Source organism: Marmota monax, unplaced genomic scaffold (genome assembly GCF_021218885.2).
Source record: "Marmota monax isolate L192 unplaced genomic scaffold, Marmota_monax_Labrador192_F-V1.1 WCK01_AAM20220418_F8-fsc00227, whole genome shotgun sequence".
NCBI lineage: Eukaryota > Metazoa > Chordata > Mammalia > Rodentia > Sciuridae > Marmota > Marmota monax.
The window spans coordinates 754,527-773,748 of record NW_026695208.1 but is presented as its reverse complement, the minus strand read 5'-3'; the positions used below and the strand labels follow the sequence as shown (position 1 = coordinate 773,748).

General features: G+C 38.1%; 1 protein-coding gene across 6 annotated transcripts in view; it reads right to left on the bottom strand.

Annotated features, from left to right (window-relative positions):
• Myo6 (myosin VI) overlaps positions 1-6,165 on the bottom strand; it is a 155,883-nt gene extending 149,718 nt beyond the window's left edge. For 3 of the 6 annotated variants that reach the window (XM_046430437.2, XM_046430439.2, XM_046430440.2), the window contains exon 1: positions 5,950-6,164. The gene's annotated coding sequence lies outside the window, so the exon portion shown is untranslated. Of the gene's footprint in view, positions 1-5,714; positions 5,891-5,949 lie in introns of those variants that run through there. The other 3 variants (XM_046430436.2, XM_046430438.2, XM_058574522.1) reach the window with 2 other exon arrangements.
• Between the last annotated feature and the right edge of the window lie 13,057 nt (positions 6,166-19,222).

The window sequence follows — 19,222 nt, the reverse complement described above, 5'->3', positions numbered from 1 at the left end:
ACTTACCCCACCTCCCACCTTTCAGTTCTTCACTTATAAGACCTGTCTCACATAGTAGAACCAGAAATCTGTGCTGAGTTTTTCCCCATGAGTATTTACTGCATACTAAGTACAGGAGGGATTTGAATTCCAGTGATAGCAAGTGATGGCTATGATCTTGCAAATTTAACATCTCTGCCTAAACTTCCTAAACTGTAAAAAAAAAAAAGGGCTTTTTTTTATAATGCCTCTTATGTCTCTGAGGTGACTTAGTAATTAACTGAGCTAATATACATAAGATAATTGCTTGGCACTATATCTGACACATAGCAAAAGTTGAATAAACAATAGATACTATTAAAATTATGCTTTGCCAACCCTTTCTTACCCTTACAACATCAACACAAGCCCAAGGTCCCATTTATTTTCTCTTAGCCTTGTTTCCTGAAACTGTGATAAATAATGAAACATACTTATTTATCAGGAGCAGGATGGTAACAGTGTTATAATCCAACAGAGGCACCTACAGCAGACAGCTGACAAGCAGGATATTTTAGAGAAAATAAGTCTTTCAACAGTCTTAAAACTGTACCACTTTGACAACTGTCTATTTCTCAACTTTAAGGTCAGCCCTGTTGATTACATACCAGTATGAAGAGTCTATAATTAACTTAATTCAAAACAACAATACAATGTCACTCAGCACAAGGACTTGGTCTTACTCACTGTATCGCAGCATTCAGAATAGTGTCTGAGCTCTGGCAGACACTTAAATATGTTTTAAATGAATGAAGGAATAAAGTATCCATCATAGACACAACCCAACTCTTAATTGAGTCCTTACAAAAAAAGTCATAATCAGCAGATCAGTTCTAATACGCCAAGTAATCAAAATTGTTCTTAAAATTTATCCAGAACATTTTTCTCCTTTTTTAACTAACTGATTTTAGTTAACTAATTTTAATTAGAAAAGCTAATTACCAATCTTAGTCCATCAGTCTACTAAAAACATTAAAGTAGGGGCTCAGTGGTAAAGCGCCTGCCTAGCGCACGTTAGGCACTGGGTTCTATCCTTAGCACCACATAAACATAAATAAAATAAAGGTATTGTGTTCAACTACAACTAAAAATATATATTTTTTTAAATTAAAGTAGTTGGGCTGGGGTTGTGGCTCAGTGGTAGAGCGCTCTCCTAGCATGTACAAAGCCCTGGGTTCAATCCTCAGCACCACATAAAAATAAATAAATAAAATAAAGGTATTGTGTCCAACTACAACTAAAAAATAAAATATAAAAATAAAATTAAAGTAGTTCCATAAATGATGTGTCATGCCCATCTCCTGCCTTCTATTAAAAACAAACCTGTTACAAAATTTAGTGATCCTGATTTTTTAGAACTTCTTGAACTATCTGAGTTAAAGACATAAAATGAAATAAGTCACTGCAAAAAGACTAATAATCCTAACAAACATAGGAAGTAGAGAAGTATAGGGGGAGAGCCTACTACTATGGCAGAAAAAGGTTCTATTCTCAGAGATGAATCAAAGTGGCTATATGACCTTGAGCAAGTTATTTAATTTTAAATAATGTTTAATGTTTTGAGTCTCCATTTTCTCATCTGTAGAACAGCAATAAATTTATTACATCTACTTCATCAAGTGTACATAAAATGATTTCCAAAACAATAAAATGTCATATAAATATAAAGGTATTAACTTTTGGCATAAACAATTTCAAGTTTATACATTTTTTTTTTTTGAGATGGAGTCTCACTATGTTGCCCAGCCTGGACTCAAATTATCCTCCTGACTCAGGCTTCCCGGGTACCTAGGACTACAGGTACGCACCACTGTGCCCAGCTCATCTTCAGATTTTAAATGGATTGTTTCAATTTACCTTCATATATCTTTGCCATGCTTCCTATTTTCTACACACAAAGATCTACCAGGGTAGGGAGGAACTTATAATCATTTATGAAACACAGTGGGCTATCACTAAATATTTGTTGAAAAAGATTCTCATCCACATATATTAGAAATCAAAATTCTACCACACAAAATATCTCACCTTGTAAACATTAGTCAGCTGGCTGCTTTCAAATAAAATAACAAGTAAGAACAAACACAAAAGATACCTGTGTTTTTGTCTGGAGTTTCCTTTGTGCACATTACTCAGCACAAATGTTAATATTCATCCTGTGTGAATATACATGGAAGGAATGTGCTTAATGTGCTTTAATGTTTTGGTTTCATCTGACACATGCTTTCTGCACAGAAAACTACTTCCTCTCTTAATAAGAGCAAGATTTTTAAGGATGCCTGATTTCTTCTTTGGGTTTTACTTCCTAGGTTTCAGAACCCACGGGAAAAAAAATTTGGTGGATATAAGGTCATTTCTTAAACCATTATGTCATTCTTATACTGAACAATAAGAAAAAAACTTCAGTTTTGAAAACCTTAAACATAAAGATATTCTAATACTTATTTCTAACATTTGTGTTTTCATATTATTGCCAATACACTAAAATTCATCAAATAAAAACACAACTGTCTATTTATTTATTTATTTATTTATTTGGTGCTGGGGATCTAACCCAGAACTTGCATTGTTCATGCTAGGCAAGTGCGATACATGAAATAATTTCCTACATACATCAAGCTACATCCCAAGCCCCACAACTGTTTTAAATACAAAAGATCCTCATACCTCTGAACATTATATAATGCCTCAAAAATTGAATTCAAGCTTATGTACTCTAAGTCTTAATTACTTACCCCCCAAAAAAGTAGATGTAAGTGTCATAGATTATCTATTTATAATTTATATTAAGCCATTGGATAACAGTTTTGTATTTACATTTGAATGAGTATCCTGAGAAGCAAAATTCCTAGTAGTTCAAATAAGGAAACAACCTGCAAAATTAGCCACCAAATTCAGCAGTCCATTTTTCTGTTCATTTATCTAGCTATACTTTACTGCTGTAAAGTATGGCTCCTAATTTCTTATAAAAGAGGGGCTTTATGTGCTCAATTTTGTCCTATTAGGGCTTAAGGGAAATTCGTGAAGTAAACAGGAACAATAAAAAAGATTTGTCCTAGGAGTGTATATAGGTGATGATTTAATGAAGACTTAAAACAGGTTCTCCTCTAAGATTAGCACAAATTATGTAGAATTTTTTAATTAAGTAGTATTTACAAGATAGCTGCTACATTTATGAGCAACTATCTATCTCATTTGAGGACAATTTTAAAGTTCTATCTTAACCAGGAACTTTATACTATTCATTTTGGCTATAATGAAATTCAATGTTTGATTACAGCCTAATTCTGATTCCCATCAACCTATCAAAATAAAAAGCACATAACATGTATAACATTCAGGAATTAGACAAGAGATGATAAGGCAGCATCCTGTCACTGTTCAAGGCTATAACCTTGAGAACTAAGAGACACAGAATTCTAAATTAGTTCCAGAACCACATTCATGGCCTGTCACATTGACTCCTGGGTGACTTCTTCAAACCTCCATACCAGTTCTGCAGGTTTGTTTCAACAGTTCACTAAGTGATCTGAAATCAAGGCAACCTGTTCTGGTGGATTGTCACAATCCAAAGACTCAAATAACAATCCAAACTTTGCCCCTCTTAAGCTACATGACCTTGAGTAGTATTTATTCTCTGAGTCTTAATTTTCTCCTCTGACCACCAATCTGGAAAATTACTTTGTATTGGCCTAATAAATGGATGAAAATCTTACACTACTAAAATCTTACCAGTTCAAAAAGTATTACCAACTATCTCATAATGGGGATCACAAACAAAACTGTATGAGATTTATTAAATTTTAATACTTTTTTCAATCTTTTCTTTTTAAATAAAATACTTTAATATAGAGAAATCAAAATTTCACAGAGGTTAGAAAATGGTGTTTTTTTGTTTTGTTTGCAATGCTGGGGATTAAACTCAAGGCCTCCAGCACACTGCAAGTGTTCCACTACTGAGCTAGACCTCAAGCCTGAAAACATTTTAAAACTAACATTTTACATATTAAAGATAGAGGTTGGACTACTAACAGAAGGCTATATATATTCGGTTCATTTTTTTTAAATGTTTGAGTGCTTATATTTATTTAAACCTCAGATGGTCAAAATCTTTAAGCCTTTCTAAAGAAAGCTGCATTTTAGAACCCAGATACAGCCCAGATGTCTAAACAATGGGCTACATGATACACCACAGACTCCAGGCAAAGTCACAACAGGATGAGAAAAGAGCCTTCAGCCTCTCTCAGATTTCCTGGTCACTGTTATTTTAAAACTTGATCACATAAACACAAACAGGGAAAAATCCATTTCAGATAAGCTACATAGGTTATGGTTTATGATCTTTGTTTTTAATAAACTGCATTAAATATTATAACTTAATTTTTCTAATTTATGTTTCTAGGCTTTAATAAAGAATAAATGTATATTATAATACCATATAGTTTTATATACTATGTGACTTTTAATCATAATAATCTTTTAACAATCATGCTTCTATTTCTGTCTATTACAATCAATTTTTGAAAACAGGGCTAGGGATATAGCTCAGTTGGTAGAGTGCTTGCCTTGCATGCACAACGCTCTGGGTTCAATCTCCAGCACCACACAGACACAGATACACACACACACACACACACACAGACACACACACACACACAGATGTAACTTTAAAAGCTTAAAGAATAATATATAACATGTCACAAAGAAAATACAAATGCAATGAGCAAATCTGCATTACACTAAAATGACTCCTTTTTAATACTGTGCATGTAATCCTGTGAACTGAAAAATCCTCAAAATGAGCTGAAGTCAGTGAGCTATTCTGAACGGCTGTACTGTTTCAGGCTCTGGCTACAGCCCACTTTGCATTATTTGTGACGATTGCTGAAATTAATGCTAGAAGGCACTAAGGTAATTTTTTCGCTAAACATTTTCCAACTGGAAAACCACAACATGTATGAAGTTCAGTTAATTTGTACAGAAATGCTGTTTTGCTGCCAACCTTTGTACCATGACCACTACCAGTCCAAGTTCAAGATGCACATCTTATGGTGTGAAGATATTTCCAGCTAAACTTTAGGAGGTTTTAAAACTCTCAAACTCCAAAGGTATTTTGACATATTGCATCTATATCACCAAAGCATAACAGCATGAAACTTTTATTCGGATGCATCATAGTCTACTAAGTTGGAGCAGTGTTCCTAACTATCCAATAATACTGGTACATTAGGATTTAAGCATCTCTCTCCCATAACAGTATGCCAGAGAAAATGTAATACGTCTTTTGAAACGGTAGGAAAATATTTCTGACACGGTTGTTCTAGCATTAATCGTGTCAAATTATTTCTTACTTAAAATGAAAACCCAAAGTTGGAGCATTTTAATCGGTTTAAGGCGTTCTTGGAAATTGATAAAGTTCTTGTTCAGGACCATATCCGTAAGTAAATACTCAAGGTACCGAACTACCTAAAGACTAAAAATACAGCTCTACAGAATCCCAACATGGTCTCCTACATGACTAAATTATTAATGGTATCATTCGATCTTCTCATCTGCAAACAAACCACACTCTTTCTGCACTGAATTTTAAGCGTGTTTACAAATGAGAAAATAAAACTATCACGGAGTGTTCAAGCGAAAAGTGGACACCTGAGTGCTCGGCTTCTACTTGGGAGCCAGAGAAGAAACAAAGGTACCTTGGAGATAATAAACCCATGAAAGAAGACTCTCATTGTCCTTCTGCAGAAACGAGAACCACCGTGTCACCAAGGCGAGCGGCGCCGCCCGGGCCCTCCCATCACCTGCTCCTCCCGTCCTGGGACTCGGGAGGTGAGCCCAGCCTTCGGACCGGGGGCAGCGAGACGAGGCCCCGGAGCAGAGCCTGGCCCGGGCAAGCGAGGCGCCCCGCAGCTGAGGCAGCGCCACACTCACCGGCAAGGGAACGAAGGCAGGTGCGCGGTGGCAGGGCTACCTGTCGCCGGTGAGGCTGGAGGGCGTGGTGAGGGGTGATGAGGCTGAGGGACGAGGGCAACGACGCAGCCAGGCACCAGGACCGGGCGACGACGGCGGCCAGGCTGCGCACGCTTCCTGCTCGGACAGATCCCGGGTAGGTCTCCGCCCGCCGGCCGGCGCCTTTCCGAGTCCCCGGCCCCGCCGCGCGCACGTCACGGCTACGGAGCGCCCGAGGGGGCGGGGGCCCGCGGGCCGGGGCGGGCCCGCCGGACGCGGGGGCGCGCTCCGGGAGGGGGCTCGGGCTCCTGGGCCGCCCCGCCCTCGGCTCGCCAGGGTGGCTGGGCGCCCAGCCTCTGTAGCTGGGTGGGCGCTTGGCGGCGTTGGGAGGGACTGCCTCTGGCCAAACTGGGAACCCTTCTGCCACCCCGCGGAAAGGCGTCCTTTGCAGTGGTAATTGTTCCCGGTCCCAGCAAAGCAGGTTCCCTTACACTGGATGCCCGGACTGTGCAGTGGCAACAGCAAGAATTAGTTCAAGGAGAGAGAAAGTTGCTCCGAGAGGGCGAGGACCCGGGCGCACCGCGCTGCGCCTGGCAAGACCGCTCGCTGCGCTGGGGGCTCAGGGCCCAGGTGCCCGGGAACGGGTGGGAGTTTGGCTGTGTGGTGGCACAGGAAAGCACCGCTGCATACTCAGCAGAATCCCGGCTGACTTGGGCTGGACAGGCTGACGCAGGGAGTAAGCTTCCTGAATAGCTACTTGCTGTTTGGCCTTTGGAGGACCAAGCCAGAAATGGAAATTTTGCATTTCTTTGCCCTCCGCTTCCACCCTCCCCACCGCAGTGTTTAGAGCCCCTTTCTGGTTATTTAATTTTACTGGCCTTATAAGCGACACATCAGTGAGTCATCTTTTAAAATGAAGTACGAAGTGCCTTTTGCAAATTTAAGTTACAACGGAAACGTATATCGCCTTTAAGGTGAAATGAAACTTTTAAGAAAAGGAAATAATTGATTATGATGTTAAAAGTCTCTGCCGGGATGCGGGGGAGCTAAGTAACAAAGGAGAATGACCCTTTTTTACAACATTTATAATGTTTATACGTAACCATTTGTAAATTTCAAAAAATCTGAAGATTCTGAAGAGGAGACAAGTTTTAGATATTCAGAGGCCCCAGGGTTCTCCTGGTGAAAAGTTACCTTCTGATGAGAAAATTTAGCATACTAAATTTAAGATATTAAAGAATAAATTAGAAGCTGGATGTGGAGGCAGGAGGATGGCAAGCTTGAAGGTACTCTGGGCTACTTAGCAAGACCCTGTCTCAAAATAAAATTAAGGGGTTTGGACTTTATACTAACGCTACTGGACTGCTGTTATGAAATTTTAAATAAAGGAATACATAATCATACTTTTATAAAAGACTGGTGGCATTGTAGAGATTGGATTAGAAGGGGACAAGATGGCTACCTAACCAATGGTGAAGCGTCTGCCTAGCATGCAGTGCCCTGAGCTCCATCCCCAGTACCACCAAAATAATTTTTTTAATATTTTTTAGTTATAGGTAGACACAATATCTTTATTTTATATTTATGCGGTGCTGAGGATCGAACCCAATGCCCCAAGCATGCTAGGCGAGTGCTCTACCTCTGAGCCACAACCCCAGCCCTATAAAATTTTTTTCTTAATTAATATGATAAAATAGGGAAGTAAGAAAGAGGAAGAGAAAGCAAGAAAGGAAATAATTTACAACAATCTCAGAAGTTTAATTTCAGATTGCCATGAGATAAATCTTAAATTATATTAAAACTATATTTTGAAATGATTTAAAACGTTGAAGATCTCTGTGTATTCAGTCCACTGATTTGACTTAATTTGAATTTACTATTAGAAGCCTTTGGCAAATCAATAGAAGCCTTTACATTTTAATGTTTTTTGTAACAAATGACTTTGATTTTTTTTTCCCTGTCTTCTTAACCCCTTACCTCCAGTAGTTACAGAGTCTCTTTATTTCTAGTCCATAGCTCTCTATCCAGTTCTTCTTCCTAGGTATTACCATTGTCTTGGTTCAGGCCACCATCATTCCAAGTAGTGTATACTACAGTAGTCACCTAACTTATTTCCCAAGCCACAATCTTGTCTCCATCTAACCGAATCTCTATAATGCTACCAGTTTATCTCAAATAAAATCTGATTATCTACACTTCTATTTAAAATCCAGGGTCTCTAGGGAACCACTCAACCACTGAGCTACACACCCTCAACCCCAGCCTTAAGATATCTTGTAAGACCCTTTAACTTAACCACCAGTCACAAAACTGGCTGTTTTTATTTGACTAGCATAGTGGGAATTTATTTGTTTGTTTGTTTGTTTCCAATTAAATTTGAATGCCTTTTCTTTGGTCATATGGTTCCCAGTTCATCACACTGTTCTAAGCTCCATGAAGCTATACTAAAACAGATTTCATTACACCATGTTACATTCCTGTCTTTGGAATCACTTTCATTTTGGTCCATTCTCCTATCCCTGCTTACCTGTCCAATCTCATTTCTACCTACTGCCTTTCTCCATTTCTTGTACTTCATTCAAGCCAGTCTAAAGTGCTTCTGTGTCTTGAACAGCTTTATTTATGCTATTTATTACACTGGAGCTTTGCCAAGCTAAATCCAATTAATCCTTCAGAACAAAGCCTATTTGTCCCCTTCAAGAAGCTTTCCCTAAACCCCCTTGTGACAAAACCTAGGTGCAATTTGGTATTCTTTCTCATCTCTCAGTACCCATTGTACAAATATCTTTTCTAACATTTCACCATTGCTACTTAAGTTTATTTATTGATATTCCCCAACAAAACTATAAACTCCTTGAGGGCAGAGTTGAAGACTTTTCTTTGTGTTCCTAGTGCCAAGCACAGTGGCTTTCCCATGGTAGGCACTCATTAAGTAAGCACTCGTTAAATAATGCCTGCCCTTAGCACTGCTAGTGAATAAATGAGATGATGAATGAATAAATGGCTAGACAATTAATTCTAGGAAATTGTGTGCACTGTTATTAAACAAAGTGAATGTGACTGTCTTGTTTGTTGCCAAAACTCTATAATTTATTTCATATTTTTATTTATAAGTTTTACAGCTTTGCTCTGACTCATTAAATGTTTGTAAGACTGTTCCCTGGATCATCTTGTATTATCCTCTCCTAAACTGAGATCCATGACTTGTTATGCTGCTCATGCTGGTCTTGAACTCCTGGGCTCAAGTGATCCTCCTACCTTGGAGTTCCACGGTAGCTGAAATTGCAAGCACATGCCACTGTGACTACTTGGACAGAATTTTATTCTTCTTTTTTATGGTACCAGGGATTGAACCCAGGGGCACTTACGAATTGAGCCACATCACCAGATTTCTTTTTTTTATTTTTTATTTTAAGTCAGGGTCTCACTAAGTTGCTGAGGCTAATCTTGAACTTGAAATCCTCCTACCTCAGCCTCCTGAGTCGCTGGGATTACAGGCATGTACCACCACACCAGGCAGAATTTTTAATTTCAAAAACCTCAGTATTGGGCTGGGGTTGTGGCTCAGTGGTAGAGCGCTTGCCTAGCATGTGTGAGGCACTGGGTTCGATTCTCAGCACCACATATAAATAAATAAAATAAAAGTCCATTGACAGCTAAAAAATACTTTTTTAAAAACTCAGTATTTTGTTGTGGAGATGTAGCTCAATAGTAGAGTACATGCTTTGTGTACATTGATCATGTATTACATAGTTAGGCCTATGATGGTTGTGTCATTTTTCTTGTCATTATTCCCTAAACAATACAGTAAAACAACTATTAACATAATATTTACATTGTATTGGGTATTACAAGTAATCTAGAGATGATTTAAAGTATATATGACTTTGTGCTTATGTTATATGCAAATACTATGTCATTTTTAAATATTTATTTTTTAGTTATAGGTGGATACAATACCTTTATTTTATTTTTATGTGGTGCTGAGGATTGAACCCAGTGTCTCATGCATGTTAGGCGAGCACTCTACCTCTGAGCCACAACCCCAGCCCCACTATTGTCATTTCTTATAAGGGTCTTGAGCATCCCTGGATTTCAGTATCCATAGGGATCCTGGAAACAATTCTGATGACCTTAAGGATATTAGTCTTTTAACGCCCAATGAATAATATAAGTAAGTATAATAGCACTGACTCCAAGTTGTGGGGCCAGCAAGATAAGGAACCAGCTCTCCCACCAGTTTTATTTACATGTCTGTGATCTCACTGAGTCTTGCTGGTCTTTGGATATACAGAGTCAGCTGGAGCATAAAAGGCACAGTCAGTAAACATTTGCAGAACAGCTGAGCTGAATGAGCAAATTAGCTTCATAAGTTTCACTCTCTTAGACAGTGGACTCCTTTAGATGAACAGTTTTAGAATATTTTAGAGCTTTTATGTTATAGAAGAGAGGGAGCTTTGTTCAATTCTCCATGGGAACGTGAGATTTAAATTTAGGGGATGGGGTGTAAAAGAGTGCTTGCCTAGCATGTATGAGACTCAGATTTAATCCCAACTCCATAAAATAATTAATCAATAAATTTAAGTGATTTGCACAGATGATTGAATCTTTGTAAAGTATATATGCCTTTTATCTCAATTTTCTATAAAATGAAATTTCACAGTACTTCTAATTTTAATTTTCACCAATTATCCTTTAATTTTACATGTGTAAGCTATTCTATGTTGTTCTTACAAATATATAAAAAGGAAAATTATACCTTTTTTCAAGTTTATGAATGAAATGTGCAAAGTTGATACTATATAATATAAAATTTACTATAATTAATACAAAAAGGCAAGAAAACACTGAGAGTGGGAAGTAAGCACTAAGGACATTAGGGATACACAATATTCTTCTGAAAAACGTGTTGAGTAAAAAGCTTTGTAGTTGCCGATTTCCTTGCCTTAAAAATAGTAATATCTTGAAATAGATCAAGGAAGTATCAAGAAACCACAGACCAGGAAGTTTCTAATTGAATGTGTGTCGGAGTTAAATATTCTCCTACGGTTAATAACAATCTTAAATTTGAAGTGGACAAAGCATTAAATGAATTTATCAGGTAATAACCTGAGTTAATTCCTATAGGTTTTGTTGAGACTTACCAGATAATTATTGTATTAGTTAGCCTTTGCTGTGTAGCCAACAGAAACTTAATGGTCTATACAAAAAGCATTCACTTTTTTTTCCTGGAAAGTTTGTGAGACACTTGGAGCAACTGCAGTTCATGCTGCTTGTCAATTTAGTCTGTTTCATGTCTCATTCTGGAGTTGAAGATAAAGGCACAATGGCTACCTGGTTCACATTCTCCTTGTGTCAGAGATCAGAAATGTGGTGCCTCTTAAAGCCTGTGCTTAGAATTAGTCTCTTCTGCCCACATTACATTGGTTAAAAAACATCAAATGATCAAGACCAGCATTGATAGGACAAGATAGTGTTATTGTGAATGTGTGGGGATCAAACATCTGCTGAACAATAACCTACTAATTGAAATATATCACCTCTATTAGTTATTCAAATGACATATTAAGCCAGGCATGGTGGCACATGCCTGTAATCCTAGTGACTGAGGAGGCTGAGGCAGGAGAAGCTCAATTTGGAAGTCAGCCTAGGCAACTTAATGAGACTCTGACTCAAAATAAAATGTGAAAAGGGCCAAGAATGTAACACAGTGGCAAAATGCCCCTGAGTTCAATCCCCAGTACCAGGAGGGAAAAAATAGATGTGAAAATGGATTAGTTGAGTAAGAAGAGACATGTGATGCTGGTCATGGTGGCCCATGCCTGCCTGTAATCCCAGCTACTCAGGAGGCTGAGACAGGAGGATCACAAGTTCAAGGCCAGCTTCAGCAACCTATAGAAGACCATATCTTAAAATAAAATTAAGGCTGAGACAGGAGGATCATGAGTTCAAAGACAGTCTCAGCAATGGCAAGGTGCTAAGCAATTCATTGAGACCCTGTCTCTAAATAAAATACAAAATAGGGCTGGGGATGTGGCTCAGTGGTGGAGTGCCTCTGAGTTCAATCCCTGGTACCCACCCAAATAATAAATGAAATGAAATGAAAAAGGGGGGTAGGCTTTGTGGGCTGGGGTTGTAGCTCAGTGGTAGAGCGCTTGCCTCATAGGCGTGAGGTCCTGGGTTCGATCCTCAGCACCACATAAAAGTAAATCAATAAAAATAAAGACATTATGTCCATCTACAACTAAAAAAATGTTTTAAAAAAAGGAACGGGCTTGGTGGTGCATACCTGTAATCCCAGTGTCTCTTGGAGGCTGAGGCATTTGGATTGCAAGTTTAAAACCAGCCTCAGCAATTTAGTGAGGCACTAAGCTACATAGCAAGACCTTGTCTCAAAGAAATTTTTTTAAAAGGGCTGGGGATGTGGCTCGGTACTTAAGCATCCCTGGTTTCAATTTCAGGTACCAAAAATATAAAATGAAATGAAAAAGGGACTCAGGATATAGCTCAGTGACAGAATGATTGCCTAGGTTGTGTAAAGCCCCAGGTTCAATCCTCAGTAAAACCAAAGGGAAAAAAAAGAGAGAAGAAGAAGAAGGGATGTGGAAAAGGCTTCTGAGATAGTGATAGTGCTCTATTTTTTCACCTGGGTGATGGGTGACATAGACAGGTTCATATCATGATTTTTTATTAAGGTGTAAGTTCATTCGTGCTCTGTGCACTTTTCTCCTCTTCTTCTTCCTCTTCTTCTACTGTCTTCTCCTCCTTTAGAAATGATGTCTCACTATGTTGTCCAGGCTACCCCTGAACTCCTAGGTCTGAGTTGCTGGGACAACACATGCATGCCACAGTACCCAACTTTGTGCATTGTTTCTGTATGTGTAAAAATGTAAAAGGAAATTTTAACTATTTTCCTATACACTTACAGAATACTTTTGGAGGGGAGTGTTGAGGATTAAATCCAAGTCCTTGGGCATTACATTCTACCACTGAGCTAAGCCCCCAGACCCTCTCAGAGAGTACTTCCAAATGTGTTGCTTTACATTGTGCCATTGTCCAAATCTTCTTACGCTACCTGGGTATCCTATAATTCAATTCAATTCAAACTCTGTCTTCCTGCAGTCAGGGTCAGAACTCTCTGGTTAATGTCTCAATACCACAAGACTGCCCCTACTTCAGATCAACAAGTCCCAGGTTATCTGAAACTATTCTGAAAAACCAGCTATAAACTAGGGATCCTGCAACCCCTAGGTTTGATACTTTGCTGGAATGACTCACAACTCAGGGAAACATTTACTTTTGTTCACTATAAAGGATACAACTTGGGCTGGGGATGTGGCTCAAGCGGTAGCGCGCTCGCTTGGCATGCGTGCGGCCCGGGTTCGATCCTCAGCACCACATACAAAGAAAGATGTTGTGTCCACCAAAAACTAAAAAATAAATATTAAAATTCTCTCTCTCCAAAAAAAAAAAAGGATACAACTTAGGAAGTCAAATGAAAGAGATATATAAGGAAGGCAAGGTGTGTGGGAGAAAGGGCTCCACACCTTCATTTTCTTAGTACCTTTTCTGTTATTATACCAAAATACATGCAATTGTGTAACTTATAAAGATAGAGGTTTATCTAGCTCATGATTCTGGAGGCTGGAAAGTTAAATCAATTTGTTGGCATTTGGTGAGGAAATTCATGTTGCATCATAACATGGTGAGCCCAAGAAAGTGTGCTAGCTCAGGTCTCTTCCTCTTATGGGGAGCCTCACCCTCATGACTTCATCTAATCCTAATTACTTCCCCAAACCCCACTTCCATACCTATTAACATGAATTTGGGAATTAAGATTCCAATATATGGACTTTTGGGTGATGCATTCAAGTATAGCACATCTCTTCTGAACACATGCCATTCTCCAATGTGAGAATTCATTTACCAACCTAGAAGCTTTCTGAACCGTGTAGTTTATAGGGTTTTTCTAGAAGCTTCATTTTAGAGCCATGACTGATTAAATCATTAGCTGATGGTGATTAAGTCAATCTCTAGCCACTCTTCTTTCCTGAGAGGTCTGATTTGGATGGGAAAAAAAAAAAAGGAAATCATTATGAAAACAACATTGAAGGTATTTCAAAATGGAGTCAGAAGGCCGTTAAGGGACGAAAACTGATGCACATCTCAGACTGCTGCCTCGCAATACAGACTTGGGTTATCTTGACCTTTTGCACATGTCTGGAATGATGGGATAATTATATAGTGTCCATAGAAAGATTCGATATGCCTGTCAGAAGGTTATTGGACTCCTGTTTTTTTTTTTTCTTTTAGTTATCGGCGGACACAACATCTTTGTTTGTATGTGGTGCTAAGGATCGAACCCGGGCCCCACGTATGCCAGACAAGCGCGCTACCGCTTGAGCCACATCCCTGGCCCCTGGACTCTGGTTTTATTGACCCTTCTATTATGTATGTACATTCTTTGAGCTTCTACCAGTTATGTGGTTTATATCATATAGCTCCTGATCTTTCTCAACACTCAATATTTGTTTCTTCAAAAGAAATTTTTACTGTTTTATGATAACTCAGCGCTGTTTACCCATAAAAGGTTACCACTTTCCCTGCCTCCTTAAGAACACCAATCTAGAATTATCTTGAATCTGTGTCTATCCAATTGCAATTTCTAAGACTGAAAATAAAGTTCTTTTACAGTTAGTTTGAGTTTGATTTAATAGACAGGGTTTAAAAGTATCAACCTGCTAATCACATGTTCCTCTGGCAGCCAACCCTCTCGTGCTAAGAGGGGTGACAAAGGTTGCCTTATTAATATAAATTCAGGCATGTGGTTGAACTCAACTTGTTATGAACAATTAAAGACACTCTCTTTCTGCTTTATTGCTCCTGAACCATTTCAAAAACGGGACAAGGGCTAGGGTTGTGGCTCAGAGGTAGAGCGTGTGCCTAGCATGTGTGAGGCACTGGGTTTGATCCTCAGCACCACATAAAGTAAAATAAAGACATTGTGTCCATCTAGAACTAAAAAATTTAAAAAAAAAACTGGGGAGAAAAATAATATATTATAACAAACGATGTTCCTATCATTCAAAAAGTTACGAAGGTTTTAGAAGCTCCCTGCTAGAAACTGGGGACAGAGACCAAATATATTTTTCTTAGTTTGTAACAAGGTTATATTTCAAATAAAAGTTTCTTCTTCTTCTTCATTTTATTCTACCCCCCCCCCCCCGCCGCCACTACCACCCCAGTACTGTGGATTGAACACAAGAGCTAGTAGTGCAAACCTTTTTAGAAAATTTTATTTTTTATTTTTATTTTTTTGGTTGTTCAAAACATTACAAAGCTCTTGACATATCATATTTCATACATTAGATTCAAGTGGGTTATGAACTCCCATTTTTACCCCAAATACAGATTGCAGAATCACATCGGTTACACATCCACATTTTTACATAATGCCATATTAGTAACTGTTGTATTCTGCTACCTTTCCTATCCTCTACTATCCCCCCTCCCCTCCCCTCCCATCTTCTCTCTCTACCCCATCTACTGTAATTCATTTCACTCCTTGTTTTTTTTCCCATTCCCCTCACAGCCTCTTATATGTAATTTTGTATAACAATGAGGGTCTCCTTCCATTCCCATGCAATTTCCCTTTTCTCTCCCTTTCCCTCCCACCTCATGTCTCTGTTTAATGTTAACCTTTTCCTTCTGCTCTTCCTCCCTGCTGTGTTCTTAGTTGCTCTCATTATATCAAAGAAGACATTTGGCATTTGTTTTTTAGGGATTGGCTAGTTTCACTTAGCATAATCTGCTCTAGTGCCATCCATTTCCCTGCAAATTCCATGATTTTGTCATTTTTTAGTGGTGCATAATACTCCATGGTGTATAAATGCTACATTATTTTTATCCATTCATCTATTGAAGGGCATCTGGGTTGGTTCCACAGTCTAGCTATTGTGAATTGTGCTGCTATGAACATCGATGTGGCAGTATCCCTGTAGTACACTCTTTTAAGGTCTTCAGGGAATAGTCTGAGAAGGGCAATAGCTGGGTCAAATGGTGGTTCCATTCCCAGCTTTCCCAGGAATCTCCATACTGCTTTCCAAATTGGCCACACCAATTTGCAGTCCCACCAGCAATGTACAAGAGTACCCTTTTCCCCACATCCTCTCCAGCACTTGTTGTTGTTTGACTTCAGAATGGCTGCCAATCTTACTGGAGTGAGATGGTATCTTAGGGTGGTTTTGATTTGCATTATTCTGACTGCTAGAGATGGTGAGCATTTTTTCATGTACTTATTGATTGATTGTATGTCCTCCTCTGAGAAGTGTCTGTTCAGGTCCTTGGCCCATTTGTTGATTGGGTTATTTGTTATCTTATTGTCTAATTTTTTGAGTTCTTTGTATACTCTGGATATTAGGGCTCTATCTGAAGTGTGAGGAGTAAAAATTTGTTCCCAGGATGTAGGCTCCCTATTTACCTCTCTTATTCTTTCTCTTGCTGAGAAAAAACTTTTTAGTTTAAGTAAGTCCCATTTGTTGATTCTTGTTATTAACTCTTGTGCTATGGGTGTCCTATTAAGGAATTTGGAGCCCGACCCCACAATATGTAGATCAGAGCCAACTTTTTCTTCTATCAGACGCAGAGTCTCTGATTTGATATCAAGCTCCTTGATCCATTTTGAGTTAACTTTTGTGCATGGTGAGAGGAGGGGATTCAGTTTCATTTTGTTGCATATGGATTTCCAGTTTTCCCAACACGATTTGTTGAAGATGCTATCCTTCCTCCATTGCATGCTTTTAGCCCCTTTATCAAACATAAGATAGTTGTAACTTTGTGGATTAGTCTCTGTGTCCTCTATTCTGTACCATTGGTCCACCCACCTGTTTTGGTACCAGTACCATGCTGTTTTTGTTACTATTGCTCTGTAGTATAGTTTGAAATCTGGTATCGCTATGCCGCCTGATTCACACTTCCTGCTTAGAGTTGCTTTTGCTATTCTGGGTCTTTTATTTTTCCATATGAATTTCATGATGGCTTTATCTATTTCTACAAGAAATGCCATTGGGATTTTGATTGGCATTGCATAAACCTATAGAGAACTTTTGGTAATATCGCCATTTTGATGATGTTAGTTCTGCCTATCCATGAACAGGGTATATTTTTCCATCTTCTAAGATCTTCTATTTCTCTCTTTAGGGTTCTGTAGTTTTCATTGTATAAATTTTTCACCTCTTTTGTTAGGTTGATTCCCAAGTATTTTATTATTTTGAGGACATTGTGAATGGAGTGTTTCTCCTCATTTCCGTTTCAGAAGTTTTGTCGCTGATATACAGAAATGCCTTTGATTTATGCGTGTTGATTTTATATCCTGCCACTTTGCTGAATTCATTTATTAGTTCTAGTAGTTTTTTTGTAGACCCTTTTGGGTCTTCTAGGTATAGAATCATGTTGTCCGCAAATAGTGATAATTTAAGTTCTTCTTTTCCTATTTTTATGCCTTTAATTTCTTTCGTCTGTCTAATTGCTCTAGCCAGTGTTCCGAGAAATATATTGAATAGAAGTCATGATAGAGGGCATCCCTGTCTTGTTCCAGATTTTAGGGGGAATGCCTTCAATTTTTCTCCATTCAGAATGATGCTAGCCTGAGGCTTAGCATAGATAGCTTTTACAATGTTGAGGTAAGTTCCTGTTATCCCTAGTTTTTCTAATGTTTTGAACATAAAGGGATGCTGTACTTTGTTGAATGCTTTTTCTGCGTCTATCGAGATGATCATATGGTTCTTTAAGTCTATTGATGTGGTGAATAACATTTATTGATTTCCGTATATTGAACCAGCCTTGCATCCCAGGGATGAATCCTACTTGATCATAGTGCACAATTTTTTTGATGTGTTTTTGTATCCGATTCGCCAGAATTTTATTGAGGATTTTTGCATCTAGGTTCATTAGAGATATTGGTCTATAGTTTTCTTTCTTTGAGGTGTCTTTGTCTGGTTTCAGAATCAGGGTGATGTTGGCCTCATAGAATGAATTTGGAAGAGCTCCCTCTTTTACTATTTCCTGAAATAACTTGAAAAGTATTGGTATTAATTCTTCCTTAAAGATTTTGTAAAACTCCGCTGTATACCCATCCGGTCCTGGCTTTTCTTGGTTGGTAGTCTTTTGATTGCTTCTTCTATTTCATCCATTGATATTGGTCTGTTCAAATTGTGTGTATCCTCCTGACTCAGTCTGGGCAAATCATATGACTTAAGAAATTTATCGATGTCTTCACTATCTTCTATTTTATTGGAATATAGGTTTTCAAAATAATTTCTAATTGTCTTCTGTATTTCTGTAGTGTCTGTTGTGATATTGCCTTTTTCATCCCGTATGTTAGTGATTTGAGTTCTCTCTCTTCTTCTCTTCGTTAGCATGGCTAAGGGTCTGTCGATCTTATTTATTTTTTCAAAGAACCAACTTTTAGTTTTGTTAATTTTTTCAATAGTTTCTTTTGTTTCAATTTCGTTGATTTCTGCTCTGATTTTAATTATCTCTTGCCTTCTGCTACATTTGCTGTTGTTTTGCTCTTCCTTTTCTAGGGCTTTGAGATGAAGTGTGAGCTCATTTATTTGTTGTTTTTTTTCTTTTTTTGAGGAATGACCTCCAGGCGATGAATTTCCCTCTTAAAACTGCTTTCATTGTGTCCCATAGATTCCGATATGTTGTGTCTGTATTTTCATTTATCTCTAAGAATTTTTTGATTTCCTCCTTTATGTCTTCTGTAACCCATTGATCATTCAGTAACATATTGTTCATTTTCCATGTGATGTAGGATTTTTCCTTCCTTCTTTTATCATTGATTTCCAGTTTCATTCCATTATGATCAGATAAAATGCATGGTATTATCTCCACCCCTTTATATTTACTGAGGCTTGCCCTATGGCATAATATATGGTCTATTTTTGAGAAGGATCCATGTGCTGCTGAGAAAAAAGTATATCCACTTGATGATGGTTGATATATTCTATGTATGTCAGTTAAGTCTAGGTTATTGATTGTGATATTGAGTTCTATAGTTTCTTTATTCAACTTTTGTTTGGAGGATCTGTCCAATGGTGAGAGAGGTGTGTTGAAGTCACCCATAATTATTGTGTTGTGGTCTATTTGATTCTTGAACTTGAAGAGAATTTGTTTTATGAACGTCGCAGCACCATTATTTGGTGCATAAATATTGATAATTGTTATGTCTTGTTGGTGAATTCTTCCTTTT